The sequence below is a fragment of the Rhinopithecus roxellana genome, chromosome 7 (genome assembly GCF_007565055.1).
Source record: "Rhinopithecus roxellana isolate Shanxi Qingling chromosome 7, ASM756505v1, whole genome shotgun sequence".
Lineage (NCBI taxonomy): Eukaryota > Metazoa > Chordata > Mammalia > Primates > Cercopithecidae > Rhinopithecus > Rhinopithecus roxellana.
The window spans coordinates 52,825,937-52,841,684 of NC_044555.1; the positions used below are offsets into that span (position 1 = coordinate 52,825,937).

Here is a 15,748-nt window from a genome sequence, read left to right on the forward strand (position 1 = left end):
GTTATCTAGTAAATCTATTAAGAACAAATAACATGTTTTATTTGACTGTCATTTATTTATTATCTAATGTGCTTTCTTTCTTTATGTAGATCTAAGTTTCTGACCTATGTCATTTGCCCTCACTGAAGAACTTCTGTTAACATTTCTTGCAAGGCAGATCTGTTAGCAACAAGTTCCTTCTTTTTTGTTTGTCTGTGGAAGTCTTTATTTCTCCTTCATTTTTGAAGGACGGTTCCACTGGATACAACATTCTAGCTTGCTATTTTATATTATTGATCCTCATCAGAACCCTGGGCTTTGAGTAGAGACAAAGTATGTAGTGTCCCCTAATTTAGCCGTTGAAGAACCAGAAGAAAAGTCACTTGCCCTATGGTCATTTTGTGGTTGAGTAAGCACTAGAATCTGGCTAGACCTGCTGCTGCTGGCCTCCATGGCCCTGATTCCATCACAAAATTCCCTTTTCTTAGTGTCAGATAGGCAAACTACCTGCCCATATTGATCAAAATTTGTCTAATCCCAATTTTACTCCTATCAAAGCAGTCCCCCGTACTGCATAGCTATATGTCCCCCTCTGATGCAGGTGGGTTTTGTCTAAAGAAAACATATGGTTACAAATAGGGAGAATTAGAATGATATAGAAATATCGCTTATTACACTAGAAATAGATATGTAATAGTGCTAGTGCTCTGAATAGGTATGCATAAGGTTCTGAAGCATATAGAGAAAACAAATAGATATATCTAAAAGATTATAGAAGTCATCAGGGATTACCGCTTTTGCTCTGAATCAAGATGCTCACGTCTAGTATGGGACAGCTCTAGCTCCCTGACATTTTCTCTCTAGAAGCTACAACTACAATGGCCTCAAGCAAAAGCAATGGGCATGGTAGAAACAGAGCCAAATCTTAGAGGTCCATGTTGAAAATAATAATAAGTATTTACTGGTCATGGTGAGCTATCTTAGGACAAGAAGAAACTCCTATACTGCTGAGATGATGTACTTATTAGCACTTATGGGAAATGTGATACTATCTAATGACAATCTTGTGTATACTTTTACATCCTTGTTTTTTCCCAAGGGATATGCCAAATGTCCACTAAGCAGGAGCTCTCTGAGAGCCCTTCTATGACCCAAGCTGTAGTGGAAGAAGACTTTGTGAGCCCCCAGCCCAGCGCAGCTGCCTTATAGAAAAGCAGCCAGACTGTTTTCCACATGGTTCTGTGTCCCTTCTATTCCTCACTGAGCAAGGCCTCCCGACCTGAGACCCCAGCCACCCCACCACTACCTGGGCTCTTGGGCCAGTAGCAGCTCTGCACCTCCCTGGGACAGAGCTCCCAGTGGAAGCAGACAGGCCCACCACTTTTGCTGCTCTACAGCTCCCTCCTCTAATGCCCTCAGGCTCAGGAGGGAGCATGGTGATTAAGGACTATCATGGACCTCCAGCACAGTGCGGATGCCTTACAGAAAAGCAGCCAGTTTTCCATGCAGGTCTCTGACCTTGTTACTCCTCACTGGACAGAGCCTCTCCACCTGGGCCCCCAGCACAACCACCCTGCCCCTGCCTGAACACTTGGCAGTGGTGGCTCTGCATTTCTCTAGGGAAAGAAATCCCAGAGACAACCTACAGCCCCTCTCCCATTGCAGCTGTAGTGGTATCGCCCTTACTGCCCATGGGCTGGGGAAGGAACAAAGGGCCTGGTTGTGTCACTGGCACCTCCAGCACACTGCAGCAACCATAAGGAGAGGAGCCCAGTAGCTCTTCCCTGTGAGCCCTTACCCCCTACACTTCACCAGATAGGGCCCCCAACTTGGGATCTCCGAGTAGCTGCCCCAACCCTGACTGAGCATTCCCAGTGGTAGTGGCTCTGTGTTCCCCTGGGGTGGAACTTCAGAGGAAACCAACAGCCCCTCTGCCACTGCCACTGCAGTGGTTCTGCCCTTGCTGCCCTCAGACTGAGGAAGAAACAAAGAGCCTAAGGGCTTTACTTATACTTCCAGCACACCACAGTTGCCATATGGAAAGGAGCCCAGTCTCTCTTCCTGGTGAGCCTCTGACCCCCTGCTCTTCACCAAGCAGGGTCCAGCTCAGGCCCATAGTGCAGCTGCCCCACCCTCTGGCTGAACATTCCCATTGGCAGCAGCTCTGCATTTCTGTGGGTTGGAGCTCCCAGAGATTACTGAAAGACCTTCTGCCACTGCCACTGCCACTGCACTGATACTGCCCTTGCTGCTCTCTGACTGGGAAAGGAACAAAGATCCTGAGTGCTTTACTCACAACTCCAACATACCCACACAGCTGCCCTAAGGAGAAGAGGCCAGTCTTTCTTCCCCCACAATACCCCTGCCTCCCTGCTCATCACCAGGCAGGGTGCCCTGGCTTGGGCCCATGGCACAGCTGCCCTACCCCAGGCTGATTGCTCCAATTGGTAGTGGCTCTATATTTATCTGGGGTGGAGCCCCAAGATACAAGTGACAGGGCCTCTGCCATTGCCACTGCCAAGGTCCTGGCCCTTGCAGTCCCCAAGCTGGGGAGGGAACATAATGCCTGAGCACAACCCAGGACTGCCAAGTAGAGAGCTGACAGCTGAGATCTACAGCCAGCACTCATGTAGGAAACGAGCCCACACCCTCAGAGCATTGAGAGGGAGCACAGCTGAAGACACGAGAAAATACAGAGGAACCACATGGCTGAGCAAGAGCCTACCTACTGGCCATTATGCATCAAATTTCAACAACAAAAATACTTTGCTAGTGTATCCCCCGATAAAATCAAGGACAAGAGTTCAGCTACAAATGAAGACCTAGCACAAAGTCTCAGCCCTCTGATAACATCCAGAAACAAAGTCAACTGACCATAACTGAAATTATGCCACAGTTAAAGGAACATCAGCCCACACAGATGAAAAAGAACCAGCATGAGAACTCTGGCAATTCAAAAACCCAGAGTTCTCCTTACCTCCAAATGAGTGTACCAGTACCCCAGCAAGAGTTCTTAGCCAGGCTGAAATGGCTGTAATGATAGTCATAAAATTCAGAATAAGATTCAGGAGAAAGTCAAAACCCAATCCAAGGAATCTAAGGACTACAATAAAATGATACAGGAGCTGAAAGATGAAATGGACATTTTAAGAACCCAACTGATGTGATAGAACTGCAAAATACACTATAAAAATCTCATAATGCAATTGCAAGTATTACCAGCAGAATGGACTAAGCTAAGGAAGAACCTCAGATCTCACAGATTGGTTCTCCAAACTAAATCAGTCAGACAAAAATAAAGAAAAAAATAATTTTAAAAGAATGAGCAAAACCTCTGAGAAATAGGAGATTATGTAAAGACACCAAATCTAACACTCATTGGCATCTCTTGAAAGAGAGGGAGGGAAAACAAGCAAATTGGAAAACCTACTTGAGGATATTATCCATGAAAATTTCCCCAACCTCGCTAGAGAGGCCAACATTCAAAGCCAGGAAATGCAGAAAACCCCTATGAGATACTGTATAAGACAACCATCCCCAAGACACATAGTCATCAGATTCTCCAAGGTCAACATGAAATAACAAGTATTAAAGGCATCTAGAGAGAAGGGGCAGGCTACCTACAAAGGGAACCCCATCAGGCTAACAGTGGACCTTTCAGCAGAAACCCTGAAAGCCAAAAGAGATTGGGAGCCTATATTGAGCATTCTTAAAGAAAAGAAACTCCAGCCAGGCTCAGTGGCTCACGCCTGTAATCCCAGCGCTTTGGGATGCCAAGGCAGGTGGATCACCTGAGGTCAGGAGTCCGAGACCACCCTGGCCAACATGGCAAAACTCCGTCTCTACTAAAAATACGAAAATTAGTCAGGCATGGTGGTGCATGCCTGTAATCCCAGCTACTCGGGAGGCTGAGGCAGGAGAATCGCTTGAACCCGGGAGGCGGAGCTTACAGTGAGCCTAGATCACGCCTTTGCACTCCAGCCTGAGCAACAGAGTGAGATTCCATCTAAACTAAAAAAAGAATAGAGAAGAGGAAGAAGAAGAAGAAGAAGAAGAGAAGAGAAGAAAGAAGAAGAAGAGAAGAGAAGGGTGAGGAGAGGAGTAGGAGTGAGAGGATACGACAAGCGAAGATCAGCAAAGAAGAAAAACTCAAGAAGAAGACCTCAACGCAGCCTACTACCTCCGCGAATACGCCAAAACTACATCCCTCCTCCATCCGCCCCACGCAACATCCCTCACGCCCCATCCGACCTCCAGCCGCCATGCCCCCCGGCCCTCCCCCAGCCCTCCCTCCCACTCCCTCCCGAAGAATCCCACAAAACCAGAAGAAGAAACTCCCACAAGAATTCATGTCCAGCCAAACTAAGCTTCATAAGCAGAGGAGAAATAAGATCATTTTCAGGCAAGCAAATGCTAAGGAAATTCCTTAACACCAGACCTTACAAGAGGTCCTTAAGGGAGTGGTAAATATGGAAATGAAAGACCGTTACTGGCTACCACAAAAGCACAATTAGTTACATAGACCATTGACACTGTAAAGCAACTACACAATCAAGTCTACATAATAACCAGCTAACAAAACAATGACAAGATCAAATTTGCACATATCAATATTACCCTTGAATGTAAATACCCCAATTAAAAGTCACATAGTGACAAGTTGGATAAAGAAGCAAGACTCAGCTGATTTCTTCAAGAGACCCATCTCACATTTCAGACAAAGCAGCCTTTAAACCAACAATTTAAAAAGACAAAGAAGGGCATTACATAATTGTAAATGGCTCAATTCAACAAGAAAACCTAGCTATCCTAAATATATATGTACCCAACACAGGAGCACCCATATTTATAAAACAAGCTCTGAGAGACTTAGATAACCATACAGTAATAGCGGGAGACTTCAACACCCCACTGACAGTATTAGAAAGATCATTGAGGCAGAAAACTAACATAGATATTTGGGACCTGAACTTGATACTTAACCAAATGGGCCTAACAGACATCTACAGAACTCTCTACCAAGTAAATATATATACACACACACACACACACACACACACACACACACACATTCTTCTTATCTGCACATAGAATATCCTCTAAAATTGACCACACAATTGGCCATAAAACAATTCTCAGCAAATTAAAAAAAAAAAAAAAAAAAAAACAGAAATCATACCAACTACACTCTCAAACCACAGCACAATAAAAATAGAAATCAATACCAAGAAGATCACTCGAAACCATACAATTACATGGAAATAACCTGCTTCTGAATGACTTCTGGGAAAATAATGAAATTAAGCAGAAATCAAGAAATTATTTGAAACTAATGAAAACAAAGATACAACTTACCAGAATCTCTTGGGCACTGCTAAAGCAGTGCTAAGTACTAGATGCCCACATCAAAAAGTTAGAAAGATCTCAGGTTAACAACCTAACATCACACTTTGAGGAACTAGAAAAACAAGAGCAAACCAACCTCATACTAGTGGAAGACAAGAAATAACCAAAATCAAAACTCAACTGAATGTATTTGAGATGTGAAAAAACACACAAAAGATCAATGAAGTCATAGTTGGTGTTTTGAAAGAATAAATAAGATAGACCACTAGCTAGAGTAATAAAGAAAAAAAGAGAAAAGATCAAAATAAACACAATGAGAAATGACAAAAGGGACATTACCATCAATACAACAGAAATGCAAAAAAACAAAAACAAACAAACAAAAAAAGACTATCACAAACACCTCTATGCACACAAACTAGAAAACCTAGAAGAAACTGATAAATTCCTGGAAACATACAACCTCCCAAGACTGAGCCAGGAAGAAATTGAATCCCTGAGCAGACCAATAATGAGCTCCAAAACTGAATCAGTAATAAATAGCCCGCTAAAGGAAAAAACAAAAAGCACAGGACCAGGTGGATTCACAGCCAAATTCTACCAGATGTACATAGAAGAGTTGGTACCATTCCTACTGAACCTATTCCAAAAAGTTGAGGAGGAGGGACTTCCCCCTAACTCACTCTAAGACCAGCATCATCCTGCTACCAAAACCTGGCAGAGACACAACAAAGAAACTTCAGGCCAATATCCTTGATGAACATAAAAGCAAAAATCCTCAACACAATACTAGCAAACTGAATCTAGCAGCACCTCAAAAAAGCTAAGCCACCACAATCAAGTAGGCTTTATCCCTGGAATGCAAGGTTTGTTCAACATATGTAAATCAATAAAAATTATTCACCACATAAACAAAACTAAAAACAACAACCACATATTCATCTCAATAGATGTAGAAAAGGCTTTTAAGAAAATACAGCACCACTTCATGTTAAAAATCCTCAACAAACTAGGCATTGAAGGAACATACTTTAAAATAACAAGAGCCATTTATGACAAACCCACAGCCAACATCATACTGAATGGGCAAAAGCTGGAAGCATTCTCATTGAGAACCAGAGCAAGACAAGGATGCCCTCTCTCACCACTCCCATTCAACACAGTACTGGAACTCCTACCGGAGCAATCAAGCAAGAGAAAGCAATATAAGGCATCTAAATAGAAAGAGAAGAAGTCAAACTATCCCTGTTTGCAGACGATATGATTCTATACCTAGAAAACCCCCATAGTCTCTGCCCAAAACTCCTTGATCTGATAAACAACTCCAGCAAAGTTTCAGGATATAAAATCAATGTACAAAAATTAGTAGCATTCCTATACACCAACAACATCCAAGCTGAGAGCCAAAGCAAGAATGCAGTCCCATTCACAATAGCCCAAAAAGAATAAAATACCTAGGAATACAGCTAAACAAGGGGTAAAAGACCTCTACAATGAGAATTACAAAGCACTGCTCAAAGAAATCAGAGATGGCACAAACAAATGGAAAAACATTCCATGTTTATGCATCAGAAGAATCAATATTGTCAAAGTGGCCATACTACCCAAAGAAATTTACAAATTCAATGCTATTCTTATCAAACTACCAATGACATTCTTCACAAAACTAGAAAAAACTATTTTAAAATTCATATGGAACCAAAAAAGAGCCTGAATAGCCAAGGCAATCCAAAGCAAGTAGAACAAAGCTGGAGGCATCATGTTACCTGACTTCAAACTATACTATAAGGCTGCAATACCCAAAACAGTGTGGTACAGGTAGAACAATGGAACAGAATAGGGAGCCCAGAAATAATGTCACACACCTGTGACCATCAGATCTTTGACAAAATTAACAAAAACAGACAATCTACAAAGGACTTCCTATTCAATAAATGGTGCTTGAATAGCTGGCTAGCCATAAGCAGAGATAATTGAAACTGGGCCCCTTCCTTACACCATATACAAAAATTAACTCAGGATGGATTAAATACTTAATTTTAAAACCCAAAACTATAAAAATCCTTGAAGAAAATCTAGGAAATACCATTCTAGACATAAACCCTGGAAAAGATTTTATGACAGAGACACAAAAGCAATTGCAACAAAAACAAAAATTGATCAATGGGACCTAATTAAACTAAAGAGCTCCTGCATAGCAAAACAGCAAAAGAAACTATCAACAGAGTAAACAGACCACCCAAAAACTGGAGAAAATGTTTGCAGACAATGTATCTGACAAAGATGTAATATCCAGTATCTATAAGAAACTTGCTGAGACCAGCTCAGTGGGGGAGACCCTAACCTAGCGGCACTAGGAATTAAGGACACACACGCAGAAATATAGAGGTGTGAAGTGGGAGATCAGGGGTCTCACAGCCTTCAGAGGTGAGAGCCCTGAACAGAGATTTACCCACGTATTTATTAACAGCAAACCAGTCATTAGCATTGCTTCTATAGATACTAAATTAACTAAAAGTATCCCTTATGGGAAAGGAAGGGATGGGCCAAAATAAAGGAATAGGTTGGGCTAGTTAACTTGCAGCAGAAGCATGTCCTTAAGGCACAGATGGCTCATGCTATTGTTTGTGGCTTAAGAATGCCTTTAAGCAGTTTTCCATCCTGGGTGGGCCAGGTGTTCCTTGCCCTCATTCCCATAAACCCACTACCTTCCAGTGCAGGCGTTAGGGCCATTATGAACATGTTACAGTGCTGCAGAGTTTTGTTTATGGCCAGTTTTGGGGCCAGTTTATGGCCAGATTTTGGGGGGCTTGCTCCCAACATGTCTCCCTTCTTTGATTTGCAAAGAGATAAAAGCAAGGACAGCTTTGTCACAGTGAGCTACTTCTCACAGGAGTCGAGATCCGCATCTGCAGACTATACAAAGACAAACAACATAAATTAAAAGCACAGTCATCATTGAAATCACAGAGCTTCCAAGTGTTTTTATCCATTTTAATGGGTTACTAGCTGCTAATTTGTCTGCAGCTCCTTTAAGTACTTCAGTTCCTGGCATTAAGGTCAGGTGTGCCTGGAATGCTGTAAATATTTGTTTTTTAATTTTGCTATATCCAAAAACAAGTTTGTCAAGTGTCCTTCTAGATGCTTTTTTATTCTTTCCTAAATTTTGATCTTATTAAGAGCATTTAATAGTTTCCACAAATCCTTGTTTAGCGCCTAGAGTGGGCCATATCATTTGAGGTTGAGGTGTTACTGTACTGCCATGGTTCCAGATAATAGGAAGTTTTGCCGTACATCTTATCATTTCTACCATCTGACCATTTTGTCCAGATCATCTGAACATAGTGTGACTGTGGCACGCAGACTGAGAGGTGCAATTCAAGCTAAATAGCCCCTTAGGGGACCAATTAATAATGATTCCATAGGAATCGTTGTGCAGCACCTCTGCCTGTTCAGCAAAGCAATCTTCCTAAACAAGTACGTTCATTTTTTCTAAATGGGTCCAATCCTGTTTACAAATAGGTTTTTGAAGGCGGTATGCCTCAATTATAGAAGCAGATTTATTATGGTAACTGTGTCATAGAGTGATTGCATCCAGGCATTATTACCAGCCCTTACTGAAGGAATGCTCACGGCAGTGGTGATAACCGCTATCATAGCTACCATTAAATTATTCATTCTGACTGGTTGTCCTGCTTTCCTCAGGTTTTCTTCTGCCATTTGTGACAGCTTCTTGATGTGTCCTCAGGTGGGTGGCTGTGTTCGACGGGTGTTGCTCATGACAGTTTGGGTCCTCCTCAGCGTCACTCTCAACATGGCTGCAACCGGGGGGTCCTCGGGATCCTCCCGGAGTCTCTTCCTCAGCATCTGGCTCATGATAAGGTTTCGGGTGTCTTGATGGTATCCAAATCAGCTATTGATTTTGGCCTGGAGAAATACAAGCATAACCTCTACCCCAAGTTATTATTTTACCTATTTCCCAACTTTTTGTTATTGGATCTCTCCACCAAATCAGTTGTTCTGTTCCTGTCTTTGCAGCTGGTTTCTGTAGATACTGTTCAGCTGCTGATAACATCTGGCCTTTGGGCAGGCTCAAAAAATTTAAAGTTAATGCTAGGTTCAGTTGCATCTATGGGGTTCCATATTCTCTGTCTCTCCCTTTCTGCTTTTGCAATTGCTGTTTTAGGGAGAGATTCGTTCTTTCCACTATGGCTAGTCCTTGAGAATTGTATGGGATACCAATAAGATGTTTAATATTCCACATAGAGAAAAATGTAAGATGTCTAGAAAACTTTACTTTTTGAGTCAGAATAAGAAGCTTTACCGTTACTAGATCCATCTGTAAAAACATTCTCAGCACCTTCAATTGTTTTAAATTTAGTTATTTTAGGGAGAATCCAATTAGTTAATTTCAAAAACTGAAACAGCTTCGTTTTAGGAAATGATTATCGAGAATACCCACCAAGTCAGCTAAATGGTTTTGCCAAGTAAGACTATTTATAAAAGCTTGCTGTATTTGTGCCTTCATGAGAGGGACAATAATTTTTCCAGAATCATATCCATGTAATTTAACAATCTGAGTTCTCCCAATCCCTATCATAGTAGCGATTTGATCTAAATAAGGAGTTAGAGTCCATGGATTAGTATGTGGAAGAAAAAGCCACTCTACTAAGTCCTGTTCTTGGACAATAACACCAGTAGGTGAATGCTGAGTTGAAAAAATTAGCAAATCGAGAGTCTTCTCTGTATCTATTCTATTTATCTGAGCTTTACAGACTTGCTTCTCAATCAGTTATAACTCTGCCTCTGCCTCCTTTGTTAATTGCCAAGGGCTAGTAAGACTAGGATTTCCTCTAAGGATAGAAAACAGATTACTCATCGCATAAGTAGGAATGCCTAGAGCAGGTCATATCCAGTTAATATCCTCTAGTAATTTTTGAAAGTCATTTAATGTTTTTAGTTGATCCTGACACATGGTTACTTTCTGTGGCACAATGGTAGTGTCATTTACTAAGGTCCCCAAGTAGGAGTAAGGAGTAGTAGTCTGAATTTTGTCAGGAGCTATAATTAAACCAGTGCGAGAAATCGAATTTTGAATTTCCCCATTGTAATCTGAATCAATAACTCCTGTATGTATTTGTACCCCTTTTAAACTCACACTGGACCTTCCTGAAAGTAATCCTATAGTCCCTGCTGGCAAGGGTCCACAGACTCCTGTTGGGACCTTTTGCAGGGGTTCCCCAGGCAGAAGGCTCACAGCTTTTGTGCAGCATAAATCTACTGCAGCACTACCGGCTGTGGCGGGGGACAGACATTGTACAGGGGTGAGGGAATGGCCTCAGCTGGAAATGCCCCGGTTTAGAATGGAGCCCAGGACGGGCCCCTCATGGCATTTCCCGAAATTGGGTTCCCATCTTTATCAAATTTAGAGTGACACTGATTAGTCCAATGTTTTCATTTTTTACATTTTGGACATAGGCTCAACAGTTTTCTTTTTTCCCGTATCTGGCGGCCTGACTTGCTGATTTTTTCTACATTCTTTTTTAGTATGACCATGCTTCCCACAGATAAAACAAGCTCCAGGAAATGGAGTATTTCCTTTATCCACTCTCAGTCCTGCCATTGCCTGTGCCAACAAAGTAGCTTTATGCAGATTACCTCCGATACCATCACAGGCCTTGATATAATCAACTAAATGTGCTTTCCCTCTGATAGGTTACAGAGCAGCCTGGCAATCGGGATTAGCATTGTCGAAAGCTAATAACTGCAACACTATATCCTGAGCAGCCGATTCTGCAATCATCTTTTTAAGAGACTCCTGTAACCGAGCTATAAAATCAACCTATGTTTCTCTAGGTCCCTGTTTTATGGCACTAAAGGAACGGTATTGTTCTCCACCTGAAGTGATTTTTTCCCAAGCTCTAATGCACACTCCTCTAAGCTGTTCTATGGCATCATCCTGCATGACCAGTTGTGCATCTAAACCAGCCCAGCCGCCAACCCCCAAAAGTTGGTCTGCAGTTATATTAATTTGAGTTTGGGCCTGGGCGTTGCGAGCAGCCTGAAGGGAAGCTTCATCTGCCCACCAAGTTTTAAATTGTAAGAACTGAGCAGGAGTTAGACAAGCTGGAGTAAGAGCGTCCCAGTCAGTAGGAATCATTCGACTGGAAACAGTAACATTCTTTAACTGTCCCATTACAAAAGGAGAACCTGGTCCATACTCATTTATAGCTTGTTTTAATTATTTGAGTAATTTAAAAGGAAAAGGCTCAAATGTAGCTGTAATATTTCCCTGTTGATCTGGGGGGTGTATTCTAACAGGGAACTGCCAAGCCTCTGAATCTCCCTCTTGTCTACCTTGCTAAATTCCTGCCTGAATAGAACTAAGAGTGGTCGCTCGAGGCGCTGCTCGAACAGTCACTGGGGCAACTACTTTTTGCCCAGTGTCCTCCAGAATAGAAAGATCTGGAGGGTCTTTTTTCTTCAAAATAATAATGAGAGAGTGCAGAAGGGTAGGGATGAACCTCTCCCTCCTTTGCCGCTTTAGCTTTAGCTAGTAAATAAACATGCTCTGTAACCTCTTCTGTTACTTTGCTATACCCTCCTTCCTCCTCATCATCAGTGTGAAAAAGTTCCAAGGTAAAACGAACCAGACCCCACACCTGTCCCACTGTTACCCTGACACTTCTGAGCTCCCCTTCTTACTCACTACAGAGATTGCTTTAAGAGTACTCAGGTGTCCTCCAGCCAGTTTTCCATTCCAACTGTCGCTCTGGCGACCCTTCGACCTGGATTCGAGCCCCCATGAATGGAAACCACTTGCCCAGACCACCTCGATCAGGGAGACCCTAACCCAGTGGCACTAGAGGAATTAAGGACACACACACACACAGAAATATAGAGGTATGAAGTGGGAGATCAGGGGTCTCATAGCCTTCAGAGCTGAGAGCCCTGAACAGAGATTTACCCACGTATTTATTAACAGCAAACCAGTCATTAGCATTGTTTCTTTATTTTTCCCCCAGTTTTTTTTTATTATTATTATTTAAGTTCTAGGGTACATGTGCAAAGGATCATAAATCATGCTGCTATAAAGACACATGCACACGTATGTTTATTGCGGCACTATTCACAATAGCAAAGACTTGGAATCAACCCAAATGTCCATCAGTGACAGACTGGATTAAGAAAATGTGGCACATATACACCATGGAATACTATGCAGCATTGTTTCTATAGATACTAAATTAACTAAAAGTATCCCTTATGGGAAACAAACGGATGGGCCAAAATAAAGGAATAGGTTGGGCTAGTTAACTCAGCAGGAGCATGTCCTTAAGGCACAGATCGCTCATGCTATTGTTTGTGGCTTAAGAATGCCTTTAAGCGGCTTTCCACCCTGGGTGGGCCAGGTGTTCCTTGCCCTCATTCCCATAAACCCACAACCTTCCAGTGCAGGTGTTAGGGCCATTATGAACATGTTACAGTGCTGCAGAGATTTTGTTTATGGCCAGTCTTGGGACCAGTTTATGGCTAGATTTTGGGGGGCTTGCTCCCAACAAAACTTAAATATACAAGCAAAAAACAAGCAACCCCATGAAAGAATGGGCAAAGGACATAAACAGACACTTTTCAAAAGAAGACATATACATAAGCAATAAGCATATGAAAAAATGCTCAGCATCACTGATCATTAGAGAAATATAAATCCAAACTAAATGAGATACCATCTCACACCAGTCAGAATGGCTATTACTAAAAAATCAAAAAACAAGAGATGCTGGTGAGGTTGTGGAGAAAAAGGAACACTTATATACTTCTGGTGGGAGTGTAAATTAGTCCAGCCATTATGGAAAGCAGTGTGGTGATTCCTCAAAGAACTTAAAGCAGAATTACCATGCAACCCAGCACTCTCATTATTGGGTATATACACAAAATAATATAACTTGTTCTACCATAAAGACATATGCACATGTGTGTTCATGGCAGCACTATTCACAATAGCAAAGATGTGGAATCAACCTAAATGACCATCAACAGTTGACTGGATAAAGAAAATGTACATACATGTCATGGAATACTATGCAGCCATAAAAAAGAATGAGATCATGTTCTTTGCAGCAACATGAATGGAGCTGGAGGCTATAATCACAAGCAGGGTCAGAAAACCAAATGCTGCCATCTTCTCACTTGTAAGTGGGAGCTACACATTGAATACATATGGACACAAAGAGGGGAACAATAGACACCAGGGCCTACTTGCAAGTGGAGAGTGGGAGGAGGGCGAAGATCAAAAAACTACTTATTGGGTACTATGTTTATTACCTGGGTGATGAAATAATATATACACCAAACCCCTGTGACACACAATTTATCTATAGGACCAACCTGCACATGTACCCCTGAAACTAAAATAAAAGTTTAAGAAATGACTTTGAGCCCTGTTTCTCTTGGTACTCTTCATGTCATGGGCATTTTAGGGAAAAAATATAAAAATTTTTGTTAACTCTTTGTCTTACACTGTTTGCCAAAATCTATACCAGATTAATTGTAGATTTAAAAATAAAAATGAAACCATAAAAGAACTAGAAAATATATAAAGAGTTACCTATAATGTCACATTAGGGAAGGCCTAAGTAAGCATGACACTGAAGACAGTAACCATATAGGAAAAGATTATTAGGTTTAATTACATGTAAGGAAAGCTTTTCACACCCTTTGACCCAACAGTGTCATTTCTAATGACACATCCTAAAAAACCTTTGGACAAGTGTATAAAAATTTACATATGTAAAAACATTAACTACATCATTGTTTATAATAGTGAAAAACTGGACCCAGTCTAAATATCTATCAAAGATGATTAAATGCTGATGCATCCATATTAAAAATTACAATGTAAAAATGTAGTTATTGACATAAAGGTTATTAAATGACACTTTTCATCTGATCCGATTTTGTAAAAATACCTATTTATACACATAGAAGATTTCTAGATGTGCATGAAATGTTAGTAGAGGTTATTTGGGGGTACTTTAATAAGCTCTTTTTCCTTTTGCTACTCTTTTTTATGTATATATGTATGTATGCATGCATTTATGTATGTGTAAGGAGTAGGTATATCTTGTATAAAAATAATTGAAGCTTAAAAAGATTTTGAAATTTCCATTTCTCTCTTTTCACTTGTGGATTTAGGTCAGACCTTCTCCAGGAAGCTATTTATTCCCCTTAAATGGCCAGTATAATTCCTGAAGCCACCCGTCATCTTTTGTATTTCCCTATTCAACTGTCAGTTCTTGAAGATAGAGTTGTGAGTTGTGTTTCATTATTTACTGCCTTCCATACACATGCTCAGTAAGGACTGGTTGGCTGGTGATGGCCTGATTTCCTCAAAGCCTGCTTTTGAAGTCTGATATAACAGTGCTTACCCTTAACCAGCTGAAATGGTCAAAAACTTGGTCCAGGCTAGCACACCTTTGCCAAGAGGGCAGGGTGGCTATAATGGCTGTCTTTCTACTACTCTCCTAGGCTGTGGTGGCTGGCTGGCTGATAGAGCTGAGCCCTTTCTGTGTAAATCTTTCCCCAAACAGCTTTCTTGTTCAAGAAAAAGGCATTTCTCAGGTTGAGTCGCTGCCTCTTATCATGAATGTCTATGTAGTTGTGGTTTCCTCTCAGAACTTCTAAGCACATTCTCAAGAACTCACAATGCTGTTAAAAAAAAAATTCATAAAGGATGGGTAACAAAGAAAGAAGACAAAGAACTAGGAGGAGAGGAAAGGAGAAGAGAGAAGGAAAAGAGAATTGAGATTCATGACCTTAAGTACAGCAGGTTGTTCCAATCTAAAACATCCCCTGGACATAACAATAGCTACTGTTGCACATGAAAATACTTTGCCAGAAAAGTCTACACAGACGTTGGTTTTTCAAGAGACCTGTGAAAGCTCTGATAGCCACTCTGGCAGCCCTCCAGGTTAGAGACTTTACTGATCTCTAAAAGGGCCTGCTCTTACAGTTAGAGATCATTCCAGGTTTGTTGCAAATATCAAATGAGATGATAAATGGAAATATGTTTTATAAACTATAATATTGAAATGCTTGGTGTTCCTTTTGTAAGCTCTTGAGGGCACTGACAGTGGTTTAATGTATAATTGTGTCTTCATGGCAGTTTGGAACAGATTTTAAATACCTGTATTTAAAGAAAGTCAAATCCAAATGTAGAATGAAGAGAACTGATTTCCTAGAAGGGAAAAAAAAGTGTCTGGGAGCGAGCTAAACTCTTTGGTGAGTTGTGGTCACCTAACTATATTAGAAACACCTTGGATTTTCTAAGTGCCTTTAATTGATTAGAATTATTTTCCTTAGAAGTAATTCCCAAGAAAATGCTTGTGATTTCACTGCCAATGAAATGGCTGACATTTCTTAT

At 41.1% G+C, this 15,748-nt stretch overlaps 1 protein-coding gene across 2 annotated transcripts in view; it reads left to right on the plus strand.

The window, feature by feature from the left end:
• Positions 1-15,748, plus strand: part of EDA (ectodysplasin A) — a 423,831-nt gene that overhangs the window by 390,880 nt on the left and 17,203 nt on the right. The window lies entirely within an intron of this gene.